Genomic DNA, 14,780 nt, shown 5'->3' with positions numbered 1-14,780 from the left:
TTTTCTCCTAGTGCCAGCCACAGAGGCAGTCAGGTGCAATGATGTGAGGAAAACTGAAAACAAAGACAACAAATACTTTCACAGGACGAATAATGAAACTGGGAAAAAACACTGCCACAGCCCCTTGTGCTTTAGACAGTAAGGAAATTAGAGGATCTTACAGAAAATGAGTCCAGTGAGAGCAGTCACAAACAATAGTCTGGTCACAGCCTTTGGTTTTACATTTCATAATTATCAATTGCTGAAAGCTGAGAGGGTAAACTGAAGGAATGGCCACACTGTAGAAGGTCCTGCTTTGCTCACTAGGCAGCTGCTACCAGCTGCCACTTGGGGCAAGTTTCTGTATTTAGGTGGTTTTTTGTGCCCATCTAAAATGGCTTCTTTTAATCTTCCATTAGGAGCAGCTTGCAGGGGTTCCTTGGGGTTTACTTTTGTTTGTTTGCTTTGTTCTGTTTTTGTTAGTTTGGGTTGGATTTTTTTTCCCCCCTCCAGTTTCAGCTGCAATTAGATTACTGCAGAATCACAAATCATATTAAAGTTATACTCACTGACAGCACACAAAGATATGTAAGCTCATGCCTAAGGCTCAGAATATTATGCCTCCAGACTTTTGAAAGTGTTAACATCTAAACTGTGTCAGGAACAAACACAATGTGATCTAAAGTCACGTTGCCTAAACTTACTAATAAAATGACTTTTAAACACAACCATTTTATGGCCACTGAATTATCCTCCCCTTTAAATTTCAGGCATATTTTAAGACAGTAATGTCTTAAGTCCTGTAAAAAGCTGCTCTCTAGTGGCTAATGGGAATGACCAACAAGTAGGAAAAAATAAACCAAAATCACCTATTTCCAACTCCCTGTCTACTTATTTCCATGTTAATCTCAAGGCATGTGTTACCTAACCTTGACACTGAACAACACTGGCCCTCCAAAAGTACAGTAAAAGGCTGCACTCACATGTCAAGATACAGTGAAGGAAAAAGATTGGGCAAAGATGAGGTACAAGTCAAGTACTTGTGGATAAAATGAGACTAAAGAAACCTTGGCCCCTGTTTGGATTTTTTGTGACAGGTAACTTTTCCCTGCTCCTCTGCGGCCATTAACAAACCTCCATAAATACACCAACAAATACATCTGGAAGTCTGCTACTGTTTGTTTTACTGAAAGACTCCTGCAAACTGACATGAAATGCAACTATCTTAATGTTACAAATGAGGACCTGAAGAACAGAACACCAAAATTCACCCAAATAAAGAGTTCAATGTTTCAGCATGAAGCTTAGCTGACATGTCCTCAGTCCTTCTGAGGCTCCTAACCAGTGAAATACAGCTTGGCCTGCAGAGTAAAAGACAACTGTCAGGTGAGCATTCTCATGATCAAGAACAAGAGAGCCAAGCCATCTACCTGTTCCTAATAACCATCTCTTGCCTGAATTATTGCCTAGCTTTAATACCATACGCACTGAAAAAAAGCTAAGACTGTGAGGTCCATCTGTAATAAGGTGGTGGTGTTTCCGCTGCTGTAAAGCCACCCAACACATAAACACTTCCTTACTTAAATCAGCCCTTTAACGAGAGGAGCACTACCTGCCACTAGAGCAGCAGGTGACACACTTAAGTAACTGCTATAGGACAGATCCCGATTCAGAACTATCACTACAGCAGCAACAAATCACTAAGTTCATTTTCCGGTCAAAAAGTATCCTTTGGACACAGCAAATTGGTGCAACATCATGGAAGCTGGAACAAGAGAGAAAAAGTCTCTGGCAAGCTTGAAGGGCAATGTTTGAGGAGAAATACATGTCCTGTGAAGCCTGGATAGAAAGAATGCAGCAGCAGATGCAGCAGCAGCCCAGCGAGTGCTTCATCAGCCACCTGCCAATCGCTGAATGGTGACCAGTAAAAAAGCTGCATTTCATTAAAAAGGAAGAAGCTGGCACCAGGGCAGAAATTTTAGGCAACCACTCAGACTTACACTAAACACAATACATTCTGCTTTGAAAAAAAACAAAGGTAACTGAAATAAGCTGTGGGCAAGGCATACAAGACTTTGTGGCTAACAAGGCCTGCAAGTTTTCATAGAATTATAGAGTTGCTTCAGTTGGAAAAGGCCTCTAAGCTCATCAAGTCCAGCCACCAACCCAATACCATCATGCCCACTAAACCATGTCCCAGAGTGCCACATCCACATATTTTTTGAACACCTCCAGAGACCGTGACTCCATAACATCCTTGGGTACCTTATTCCAGTGCCTGACCACTCTTGCAGTTAAGATTTTTTTCCTAGTATCCCATCTAAACCTCCCCTGGCACAAATTCAGATCATTTTCTCTCTTTCCATCACCAGACACTAGGGAGAAGATACATATACCTATACACCTTCCCTACATACCTCTCTCACTTTGAAGCTTTTCATACCTGTTTGCTGTATACACCACAGAAAATTAATTAGTTATTTATTTTTATGCCAAAGATGGGAGCAATTAGGTTGAATAAGGGAGTTCCCTCCTTGTATTGTCCAGATAGGAGAAAACTAAGAGAACCAGAAGCACGCTGGACTTGAGTTAATATTGTTTTGGATCAAAACTGTTCCTTTTTAATGGCTCTGATTGAAGATTCTTAGGATTTCAGTAATCTGACCATTTCTCTACAAGGCCATGCAAAATGCAGGAGGTGGTTCATCACCTCTGAGGCCCTTAATTTTTGCCTGAGCTTTGTTTAAGATGGGTTTATAGCAGTTATACCTATCAACAGCACAATAGCTCACATCTGTACAGAGCAACGTTACGAAGGGGCCAGCTGAAATCTGAGTTTGGGGTGAAATGCAATGAAGCCAATTCAAAAGTTAACAAATAATTTATCAATATACACAAAAAAATTCCACCCAAACTTATTTACAGCTGCCCACACGAGGTCTTGGATGCAGTCAGCAGAACTATGTTACAGAATGTCTCTGCACGATGGAATCTTGAAAGGTTTTAGAGATGTCTTTGACAGAGACTCTGGCAGCTTCATTCACCGCTTGTGAGGTTGATTAAATCCCTTTAGCAGCTTGAATAAAGAATTCAGAATACTCACTGGTCCTCATGTCTGTGGCCCAGAACATAGGCAGGAAAATATCCAACAGAAGTCCTGTGCTGAATTCCACCTGGGCTGCGATGTGCAATCGGCTGCTGGCTGAGGGGCCTGAGGGGGCAGGCGAGCGAGGCAGGAAGCAGCACCCAGCTCCTTATTCACCTGCTCACCCCCGTTACAGGGCAATGGCCGAGGCTCAGGGGCTCACTGCCACACAGCTCCCAACCACCTCTGGCAGTCACCCAAAGAGCCCCAAGAAAGGCAGACCCCACAGGCTGCTCTCCCCCAAAAACGGGGGGCGCATTCGCCTGGCACGCCACAGGGGCGCAGGCCTCAGGAAACCCCTCTCAGGCGACCGGATCAAACCGGACCAGGCTGTCTGGGTTAGGAAACCCCTCTCAGGCGACCGGATCAAACCGGACCAGGCTGTCTGGGTTAGGAAACCCCTCTCAGGCGACCGGATCAAACCGGACCAGGCTGTCTGGGTTAGGAAACCCCTCTCAGGCGACCGGATCAAACCGGACCAGGCTGTCTGGGTCTGTCCTGTTTTCCTGCCTCTGGCTGCAGTGCAGGCAGGCAGGTCAATATGCCTGGACAAGACAGGACATGCTCAAGCCCATTTTGTGCCCTCTGGGACTCTCCACCACAAGCCATTTCATCCACCAAAATTTCCCTGAAAAAAACAAAGTCTCTGAATTTGCCAAATTTGAGCTGTTTTCCCAGGCTCTGTGAAAAACACTCTGTTTTATCTGGAACTATACTGCTCCTAGGGCTGTAGTGAATCTATTCTCTCCTGACTTGCCTGACTTATTCCGCAAAGCCTTCAATTATTTTGGTTGAGCTTGCCTTGTCTTGCCGGCCTTTATAGAAAGCAGAAGGCACAAAAGATAACTGATGTTCCCCCATCTGTTTCCTTAATAAATGTCCTTTGCTACAAAGGACTGGTGTGCAGACAGGAAAATAGGACTCACTTATCAAACTATACACCCAGTGCCGCCAGAGATCCAAGCTGTGTTTTGATAAGGATTTCCTGGATGATGCGACAAAATTCTGCCTGAACCTCAGAGGTATCTTAGGCAGCTGGCAAAAACACTTCATCCAGATCATGAAAACAAATCACTTTTAATTAGTCAACTCCTCCAGTCATCTCTCTCCACCCTTGGAAAAAAAAAACCAAAACCACCCTCCAGCTGAAAAACAAACACCACTGGCTCTGACATTTGAAAACGTGCTGCCATCTTATCTCCAAAAGACCCTAACAGCCAACCAAAAAAAAGGCAAAAAAGCAAAATCTGACTTGTATGTAAACATCAAGCAACCTTCAATTTGCAATCAGAAAAATCCATATGTGATTACTGGGTGCAATGCTCATGAATTATTAGTCTGGCTTTAGATATCTTTTTAAGTGCAGCTGTATGAGATCATGAAATGTTTTCAAATACAGACATGCTAGCAGCAGTTTTGTTCTGGCCAGATATTTTCCTGCAGATAAAGCCCTGTATTTTTAAACATCTCCCAGAGAAAGCAGGATCTGGAGCTTTCTTTATTCTCAGCATGAATTACAACATGATATTAGGCACCGGAGCTGTTCCCAACCTAGCCAGTCAAAAGTGCTTTTCATACCACACTGTTCTGATCATGAAGGACTCACAAAGATGCTTTACTCCCTGCTCCTATTGTGGAGCATGAGATGTCTTTGAATCTCCTCCTGTCTCCAGAATACCCTGTGTCACCACACAGGGCCAGCTCTTCATCTTTTCTATTTCAGACAAAAGAACTTCAGCCAAGGGACTCTAAGGCATGCTGCAGTCATAGATGCATGACTCAAAAGAATAGAAAACAATATTCACATTCACATCTAAAGAATCCATTCATCCACAATAAAACACAATTGTTCAGGTGCCATGTGTATGATCTCCTTTTTGGCACTGTGTGTTACAAGCCTCTGCTAGAGGCAGAACATAGAATAAAACAAATCAGTGATGATTCCCACATGCCAAACCAACAAAGTGTCAACAAGGTGAAGCACACTGCAGTTTGCACACCTGCAGCACCTTCCACATGTCTTAGTAACAGGTTGAAAGTCCCTGTGCTAGTTTGAGCCTATCTGGGATATTTCAGTGAGAAGAATTAGATGATAGGCTGTGAAAAGGAAACAATGATGATGCCTATTTTACTCATGGGCTTGCTGAGACATATAAGAACAAGAACACAAACACAGATAACAGAATTACTCTCTGGCTGCCTCTCTTTTCTCCCTAATCTGCTGTCTAATCCTTCTGCTTCCTAACCCCCATGCCAATTCTCCAAACTCACCTTGAGCATAAAGCAAAGTCTGGAATAAGGTACAGGGGTGGAAAGGAGTGTTTGGAAGCCCCTCTTGGAGGGCTACTGTGTCTCTGCATTACCTTTTTAACCTGTATATTTCTGTCTACAGATGTAGATATTATAAATGGCTGTTTTTATATTATGCTAAGCTGTATATATAAAGCTTCATCCTAATTTCCAGCTTGGCTGAGTCTAGTCTGAGTGATTTCATAAGAGGGGGGGGAAGAGGGGTGGGTAGCACCCAAACCATCACAGTCCCTGACTGGATTATCCCTGACAGCCTGGGAAGGAAACAATAAATTTCCCAGAGAGCTATCACTCTGGAGAAAGCAGGAGGGAGAGAAGAGGGCTTATAGACTACAAAACTCTTTGGCAAAAGGTCAAACTGTAGATAAGTATTACTCTTCAAGGGGAAAAAAAGAGAATAGGAGGTCAAAAATGATAGTGTTAGAAAACAAAAAGAAGAAAATGCAAACACTGATGGCAGAGCTGAGATAAAACTGAAAGCTGCGGCATAACAATTAGATCATTTTGTGGCGCTTTCCTTTGCAGATTGAAGCCTCTGGATCTGAAATAGCTCCCTTAGAAAAATGACTTTATGAATAGGTTTTATATTTCATTTCTCTGGAGACAGATCACTCTAACAACTTGCAGAACCACAAGAATGAGGATAATTGTAATTCTCATACTGGGGATGTAAGGTCCTCAACTTTCTCTTTGCAGGTCTTCAGCCCATTCCCATGGAGTGTGCTATGCATAAACAAAGTAATACCCCCAGTATGAAAGACTTCAGCATAGCAAGGAGGGCACGAAGGCAGAGATTGGCAGCATGATTCTGGGATTCCTGGGGTGTCAGGATTAGACACAAATTGGGGTTTCTGCCTGTTCCTGAATATGGTGCAACAAAATTAACATCTGAAAAGGGAACAGAAGAAAGCCTGTTCTCTTACTCTTCTTCTGAAGAGAACAAATATTTCTACTTTTTTCTTCCCCCTTCCTCTTCACTGGTGAAGAAAATACTTCACAGCAAAGAAAAGGATTAATGGTTTGGAATGAAACATGATGAAACCCATTTTCAATTCTGAGTTCTTCCTGTGATTGACAGATAGAGGACTCAGGAGAAAATGGGAAGGTTTCTATTTTTTTCCCCCTCTCTCATATACATTTTGCATAAAGTGAAAAATGTACATTTTTAATAATCTCAACTGAAATGAGGGTCATTGTGTTTTTGTAACTCAGTATCAATGAACCTTTGGTGAGCTCTCAGCCAAGTATTTCAGAAACAGTCTCCTAATCCTTAAAACCAACTTTGGTTTGTTGTGTAGGTTTGAAAAAGGGTAACCAAAACATCCCTGTCCTGGAACGCACAAAAGATGAATTGCTATGTCCTTGAGCCCACTGCTGCACTGACACTCACATCCAAGGGTTTTCTGTGACAAACTGCTGCCCTGATGAAATCTCAGCTTTTCAATATGACTTCTCCGACCTGGAGCAAAAAGATTGATATGCAGACATTAAATCTGACCAACTGTAGTGATGGGCAGGTCATCTAAATCACTAACCTTAAACCACTACTGCCACAATAGCCTTGCTCCTTGCCCTGTATCTTATGACCTTCCAATTGTCCAGCAGTATGTCCAGATACTAACAATAACCCTTAATCTTCCTATCCACTCTCTTATGTTGCTTCCCCCAGGGCTCTCAGCAATGACTTGAGGAAAAGGGGATTACGCTGAGACAGTGTAGAGTCACAGATACACTAAGGGGGGTGTGTATACTCTGGCCATCAAGGACACAATAGAAAAGCCCATGACTATAAAATTCCCTAGCTGTTCTGCAGACTCACCCTCAGTGCCACTAATTTGGTGTCTTTTCTCTTGGCCTGCAAAATTTGCAGTATTATTTTAGTGAAAACACTGTGTTAGGAAAAAGAAGTAATTAAGAAATAAATAAAAAGCATGTATGAAGTAAATGTGACTTTTAGGGACCATTGACCAAATTCAATCCATTACTTCATTACTGTACTGTGGCCACAACCACCCCAAGTAGTGCTACAGGCTAGGGACAGAATGGCTGGAGAGCAGCCAGGAAAAAAGGGACCTGGGGGTACCGGTAGATAGTAGATGAACATGAGCCAGCAGTGTGCCCAGGTGGCCAATGGCATCCTGGCCTGTATCAGCAACAGCGTGGCCAGCAGGACAAGGGAGGTTCTTCTGCCCCTGTACTCAGCACTGGTCAGGCCACACCTCGAGTATTGTATCCAGTTCTGAGCTCCTCAAGAGAGATGTCAAGATACTGGAATGTGTCCAGAGAAGGGCAACAAAGCTGGTGAGGGGCCTGGAACACAGCCCTGAGAGGAGAGGCTGAGAGAACTGGGGGTGTGCAGCCTGCAGCAGAGGAGGCTTAGGGCAGACCTCATTGCTGGCTACAACTACCTGAAGGGACGCTGGTGGGGGTTGGTCTCTTCTACCAGGCAAGCAGCAACAGAACATGGGGACAGTGGCTTCAGTTGTGCAGGGCAGGTCTATGCTGGATGTTAGGAGGAAGTTGTTGGCAGAGAGAGTGATTGGCATTGGGATGGGCTGCCCAGGGAGGTGGTGGAGTCACCATCTCTAGAGGTGTTCAAGAGCTGGGTACTAGGTTGGACTGGATGAGCTTGGAGGTCTCTTCCACCTGGCTGATTCTGTAATTCTATGATTCTAACTCTGTATAAATACAAACTACTTATAGAAGTTCCATCAAAGAATTGAATGCACTTTTACATGCAAGTTTTCTTCTGCTTGTGAGACTGTAACTGTTGTGCGAGGGAGGATGATAACACTTGAGGAAATATGAAAGAATGTCAGCAGGGTTTTTAATTCTGTCTTCTAGAGGCAAATACCTCTTGTTCAGAGACCTAGAGAGAGAGGCACTTGCCAAGCTGTATCACTCCAATTGTGTTCCTTCTCCCCTTGCCACTCTATATAAACTAGCCTTGTGCCAAACTAATTTTCCTCCATTAGCCTTAGCTTCTGTCAAGTTCTTTCTTTCTAATTTTTCTTCCTGTACATTGTATTGTTAAGATGGTAAATTTTGCAGAGTGACTCTTCAAGGGCACTTTATGGAGACAGCTTTATGCTTCAGAAAGCTATACTTAGCAAATTAAGACAAGGTTTGCTCCTCAGAATCCAAAGTTTCACATACAATGTTAATTTATACCTCTTAGAAGATGCTTTGTCATTCGAATGATCTTGCACTAAACCACTGGGATTATTAAATCGGCTTTTGATTGCTTGTCTTGCAGTTTCCCTCTTCTTACCTCCTCCATATAACAACACATTCCAAACAATTCTCATTCTGTAGAAGTTCATTGCTAAACTTCACTTTTACATCTACTCCAGTGTGAAACCCAAATCAGATGAAGCTTTCTTAAGGAGAATGGTAGCTTGTGTTCAACTGGCCAATATTCAGCTATGGGCACTTTCCAAATATTCAGCCATACATAATCAAAAGAGCAAAAAGCATACCAGAACAGATGGCTGGAATAATGCCAGTGCCCTTAGTGAAAACCACTTATGCCTATGGACCATTCTGACAGCCAGAGATCCCTGCTGTTTAAAAAAGTGCACGAGAATGTCACACACAAGACAAAAATCTCCATTTGCCAAACAAGATTTGTTGCAATTTACTTGCTAAACAAAAAAAATAAAGAGAGCAGGGCAGCCTTAACAGCAGCCTGAGGACTTTGCCCAAAGTTTCAAGGTTTTTGAAGCATTTGTTACAGTTCAGCTTCACATTATTCTCATTATTTTTTCCTGAATTAAGGAGACATTGCTTAGCATTTCAAGGTTTTGAAAACAATTAAGTTGGAGGCTTTTCACCAGGTTAGTTGTCTGGAAACTGCAGGAGCCAAAGTAGCTGTCTCAAAATGACTGGATGGACCTTTGCACTGCTCTTTTCTTTGCATTACTTTGTAGTAGAGGAAAAGAAAATCCATGGATTCAGAGATGTCTGGGGAGTTTCCAGGAGAAATGCTTAGAAAGCCACTTTGCTGCCTTGGCTAGATTTTTTTTTTTTTTTTGCCTAAAAGCAAATGTGGTTCCCTAGCAGAGTTCCAAGAAATCTGCTTTCCAGCACATGAATTCTGAAGGTAGTTAAAGTAACCAGGTTCTCTTATCATGTTTACTCAGCTGTGCATGCTCAAAATTGCCTCAGAAGAGAGAGGAGATGACATCTCTTACCAAAGGCCTCATTATGAGCCCAAATCAGGCAGACAGACATGAATTTTGTTCAAATCCCATTAAAAAAAAACCCTTTCATTTGGAGCTTATGACTTGTTTAACAGCTTAGTGATCCAAAATGCACTGATCCAAAACCCAGCCAACATTCTAAGCCTCAGATAGCTTTTGGTGTTCTCCAAATGCGCTGTGTGGAATGTGGTCATTTGGTGCAAACCTGAACAGAAGAACTGCCTAAGATGCTGTGTCAATGGAAAGGTGACAATGTAAGGAGGGTAGCCAGGAGGTGGCTAATGTTTCTCACTGGGTTCATCAATATCCTGCATAAGAGACAATTAGCTTCAGCAGCCTGTGCTACAGTCTGCAGCTGACTATGTCAAACTGGAGAAGGATACATTTAGACTGGACATTAGGAAGAAGTTCTTTACCATGAGCATGGTGGAACACTGCAACAGGTTGCTCAGGGAGATGGTGGAGGCCCCGTCCTTGCAGACATTGAAGACCAAGCTGGACAGGGCCCTGAGTAACCTGATCTAGCTGGGAACATCGCTGCTGACTGCAGGAGGGTTGGACAAGATGACTTTAAAGAGGTCCCTTCCAACCCCAAGCATAATGTGATTCTATGTATGATGAAACTAGAGGAAAGACTCAACGTTGGACAGGCCAAAACATCCATACCAATACCACAGGTCTTCTGAGGCCTTTGTCTGTTGCCACCTGCTTTATGAGGAATTTAAACAGTCACTCTGGCAGCTAGAGATGCCAGTCAGCTTTTGACTGCACTGACACCAGAGACACACACCTAAAGATGCAATGTGTGGAGAAAATTGACATTAGGCATCCAAAAGACTAGATTAGACTTTGTCCTAAGTGTAAAAGCACAAGACACAGATAGCAAAAGTGCCTGCACCTTCCTGAACAGAAGACATGACATGACAAAGACTGATGCCACAAAACTCATTGCAGAGGTGAGCAAATCTGCACCTCCTATCCACTTCAGACTTGCAAAGTAGGTGCCTAAAACCCATGAAGAGCCTGGTCCTACTGGTTCAGAGTCTAAAACCACAAAAGTTCTGCCCAAACTACAGCAGTTCAGCCACGTATAGTAAAACACATGGAGAAAGGATAAAGTCACTGTGGATTTGGTGGCAGCTCTCATCTCATTGTACCCCAGCCTAATGGTTATTGGTCACTAATCCAGGAAATGGGGTAAGTGAGGGCAAGAAACAGCAAATGAGAGGAGAATGTATGCCCATTCCAGGCATGCAGAGGAATGCAGAGCAGGTGCATCATCATAGAAAGACATAAAAAGAATAAACTTTTAAGTCCTTTCTGACAGAGGGTGTAGCTTCATAACTAGAACTCTGTGTGGGTTTTGTCTTGTTCAATCTTTTTGTCATAAACATTTGCCCTGGTTCTCCAGTGTCAGGAGGATATAGAAAAATGGGAAAATACAAAGTAGAGGCAGAAAAAAAATGCTTTTGGGTGAGGAGAATAAGAAAAATGAGGCAAGGAGTTAAATACACAACCCATTAAAAAAAATCATGATTTTAGTCCATAAGTATGCTCAAGCTAATAAAAAAAAAGATGTATGAACACAGGAAGGAGGAGCAATGGCCTGTGGGTATGAAAGGGAAAAATTAAGCAGAATATTAAAGAATGTATTCCCAATAACAAGAATAATTTGGAAAAGAAATCGATTCCTCAAGGAAAACAAACATGGGGTAAAAAAATGTATACATTCAGCAATTAGTGAAACTATTCACTAGTGAACAGCTAGCAAAAAGATCAAAGTGAATGAAAGTGATCCTTGAAGATTGACTGCAATTAACTATCTATTTCTGTGATAAAAACTAATAATCATAGAGTGCTAAGGTTATAATTTAGGCAGTTGTTTATCAAAAACAACAACATCATCATCAACAAGCACTTCAGCACCTTAAACTTAGTCAAAGTATGTGTGATAAAAATGCATGTAGGGACACTGGGACTTGTCTAGGGAAGGGTGACAAAATTGGTGAGGGGCCTGGAGCACAGCCCTGTGAGGAGAGGCTGAGGGAGCTGGGGGTGTGCAGCCTGGAGAAGAAGATGCTCAGGAGTGACCTCATTGCGGTCTACAACTACCTGAAGGGAGGCTGTAGCCAGCTAGGGTTGGGCTCTTCTGCCAGACAACCAGCAGCAGAACAAGTTATCTCAAGCTATGCCAGGGGAGGCCTAGGCTGGATGTCAGGAGGAAGCTGTTGGCAGAGAGAGTGATCAGCATTGGAATGGGCTGCCCAGGGAGGTGGTGGAGTCACTGTCTCTGGAGGTGTTCAGGAAAAGACTGGATGGGGCACTTAGTGCCATGGTCTGGTTGACTGGACAGGGATGGGTGCTAGGTTGGACTGGCTGATCTTGGAGGTCTCTTCCAACCTGGCTGATTCTATGAAAGGAATTTCAAATACCAAACAGGACAAGAAATATAAAAATCTAAAACATAATAGTGAAATATATATAAAACTCAGTTTCTAAACACCAAGCTTAAGTAGCAAGAATCTAATGAAATCACAACAGCCCACAATTAGTATTATATTTTTTACACTATTTGTGTTTATATTGACAGCAGCAAATTAATCTTACCCATGTAAAAACAAGAGGCATGAACACAGACAGACAAGACAGATGCTGAAGTAAGCTTGATAAGAAATGCCATGTAGAGTTACAAATGTAGCTGAATGATTTATTATTTATAAGGCTACATTAGTAAAACAGAAAACCTGAAGCCATGGCACACACATGATTACTCTGAACCCCTGTAATGGATCTATTTTCTGATTATCTTAATTGTGCAAGTCCAAATGTGGAACTGAAGCACTGAGCAGTATGATTGTATTTTGATTTACCAATTACTCCTATTCTATTTGGGGGGGGTGGGGAGGAAGAGATTTCAGAAGGAAAAAGGTATTTCATACATACTCTGAGAACATGTTCCATGTTCTGTACGATTTATCTTTTAAGCCCTAAAATGATAATTACATTTAAATTACTCTCCAATTCTATTGCATTAACATAATTGTGTGTCAACTAACGAGATGTACTTATTAAATGGAGTATTTCTAGGCCATTTACACGTGTAATAATATGTTATTGTTAAATTTGTTCTGCACCTAACAATACTTTGCCTAGCAACCTGGTCTTACTGAAAAGGGGACCAATAAATATTAACAACTCTACTATTTCCTGTTGACCTCAATGAACTCCTCAGTGCTTTATAAAGAACATACAAATTAGCATTTTGATACTACACATTTCTAAAGAAAAGCAGAGAATTTAAACACAAGGCCAGAATAATCTCTTAAAACTAACACTCCTTTCAAGATAAGGAGAGATACTTTCTCTGGAACAGGTACAGCAGAAGCAAGAGAAGTTCTGGTTTTGTTTTAGGTCATAGCATCACAGAACAGTGGGGGTGGGAAGGGACCTCTGGAGATCATGTAGCCTTGCCCCCCTGCTAAATCAGGGGCATCTGAATCAGGGCACAAAAGAACACATCCAAGTAAATTTTTAAAGTCTCCAGAGGAGAGTCCACTGCTTCTCTGGCCAGCCTGGTCCAGTGCTCCAACACCCTCAGAAGAAAGAAATCTTTCTGTAAGTGACACCTCCTGTTTTCTAGTCTGTATCTGCTGCCCCTTGCACTGTCACTGGGCACCACTGTAAGAGACCAGCCCCATCCTCATAACCTCTGCTCTTCAAATGTTGGTCAGATCCCCTCTCAAGCTCCTCTTCTCCAGGCTAAACAGTCTCTCCTCCTAAGAGAGATGCTTCAGTCCCCTCAGCATCTTCATGGTCTTCCCTTAGACTCTCCAGCAGTTCCCCATCTCTCTCTTGAACTGGGGACCTCAGAAGTGGACACAATACTCCAGATGTAGCCCCACTAGGTCAAAGTAAAAGGAGAGGAGAACCTCACTTGACCTGGTGGCCATGTTCTTTTTAATGCACCCCAGAAATTCATTTGCCTTCTTGGTCGCAATGTTTAGTAACTTGGTTGGTCTTGATGATCTATGAGGTCTCTTCCAACCCTGATGATACTGTGACTAAACTGGGCAAATTCAGTGTTTCAGCACTGGTAAGGGAAAAAAGAAAATTTTAACAAAAGCTCACAATGAATTTAGTTCCTTTCTTAAGGGTGAGAATTCAATCATCCTAGCACAGATTGTTTAGTTGGTTAATCTATTCAAGTGTAAAAAAAGATGCATTGAAAAAAATCTTGAGCCAATGGGATTAAGGTTTTCTAAGAACTCAGGGAAAAGAAGTTAATGATTAAAAAAAATTATATGGTTAGGTGATAATTTACTTCCTTTTGCATTCCAGTGCAGAATTGCTCCCCACAGTATGACTACTACCAAAAGCTAAAACGTTGTATAGACTGACTCCTCTGACGGAACACCATGAAGTCTAGAAGGCTCCATGAACGTTGAACAGTCTACATGCAGGTTTTAACTTGTGACACTTCATCTGAAAGACAAAGCCTCCAGAGGTCGACAGTCATGGGATATTTAGTCATTTAAACATTGTTATCTTTGCGAGAGTAAAAGCAGATCTCTGATGTGACAGTCCAGGGATTTTGCTGCTCTACTCCCAGAGCAATCCTGATTATATTCAGCAAAGTCTTAGATGATGCTTTGCTTCTATTTGTAAGCCAAGTTTCTCACAGAAAATCACATGCACTCACTTTTCTTGGAAAAGTTTGCCCACTTTCTGGTTTTACAGCAAAGAACAGAATGAAAAGCCTTCCACAGTTGTACAGTTCTCTCAATAGTTGCTGGTTATATGCTATTAAGTTTCCAGAAACTGCTATTTTCTTTGACTCAAATCTTCAGGCAGGATGAATATTCAACAGAATATTCAACCAGAAAATTAAATCTCCCATTAACAATCAAAGGGTATGCACAATTTATGGGCGAGTGGCTGTTGTAATTAAAAGAGGGGGGAAGGAAAAAGGGAAACAGAAAATGACACAAATCTGAGAATAGCTGCTGAATATTTGCACTAACGACTCTACAGCAGACATGTGGTGCCCAGGCCTGGAGATGCCACAGCAGAGCAAAAAGCAGCAGAAAGGCTGGCACCCCAGGAAACAAGGAGAGGGGAAACTGCTTATTAAACTTCTTCCTTTC

At 42.3% G+C, this 14,780-nt stretch overlaps 1 protein-coding gene across 4 annotated transcripts in view; it reads right to left on the bottom strand.

The window, feature by feature from the left end:
• Positions 1-14,780, bottom strand: part of NKAIN2 (sodium/potassium transporting ATPase interacting 2) — a 621,679-nt gene that overhangs the window by 380,215 nt on the left and 226,684 nt on the right. The gene's annotated exons all lie outside the window — the stretch shown is intronic.

The sequence above is a fragment of the Pogoniulus pusillus genome, chromosome 33 (genome assembly GCF_015220805.1).
Source record: "Pogoniulus pusillus isolate bPogPus1 chromosome 33, bPogPus1.pri, whole genome shotgun sequence".
Taxonomy (NCBI): domain Eukaryota; kingdom Metazoa; phylum Chordata; class Aves; order Piciformes; family Lybiidae; genus Pogoniulus; species Pogoniulus pusillus.
The sequence above is the reverse complement of the archived record's forward strand: the minus strand, read 5'-3'. Positions and strand labels throughout refer to the sequence as shown.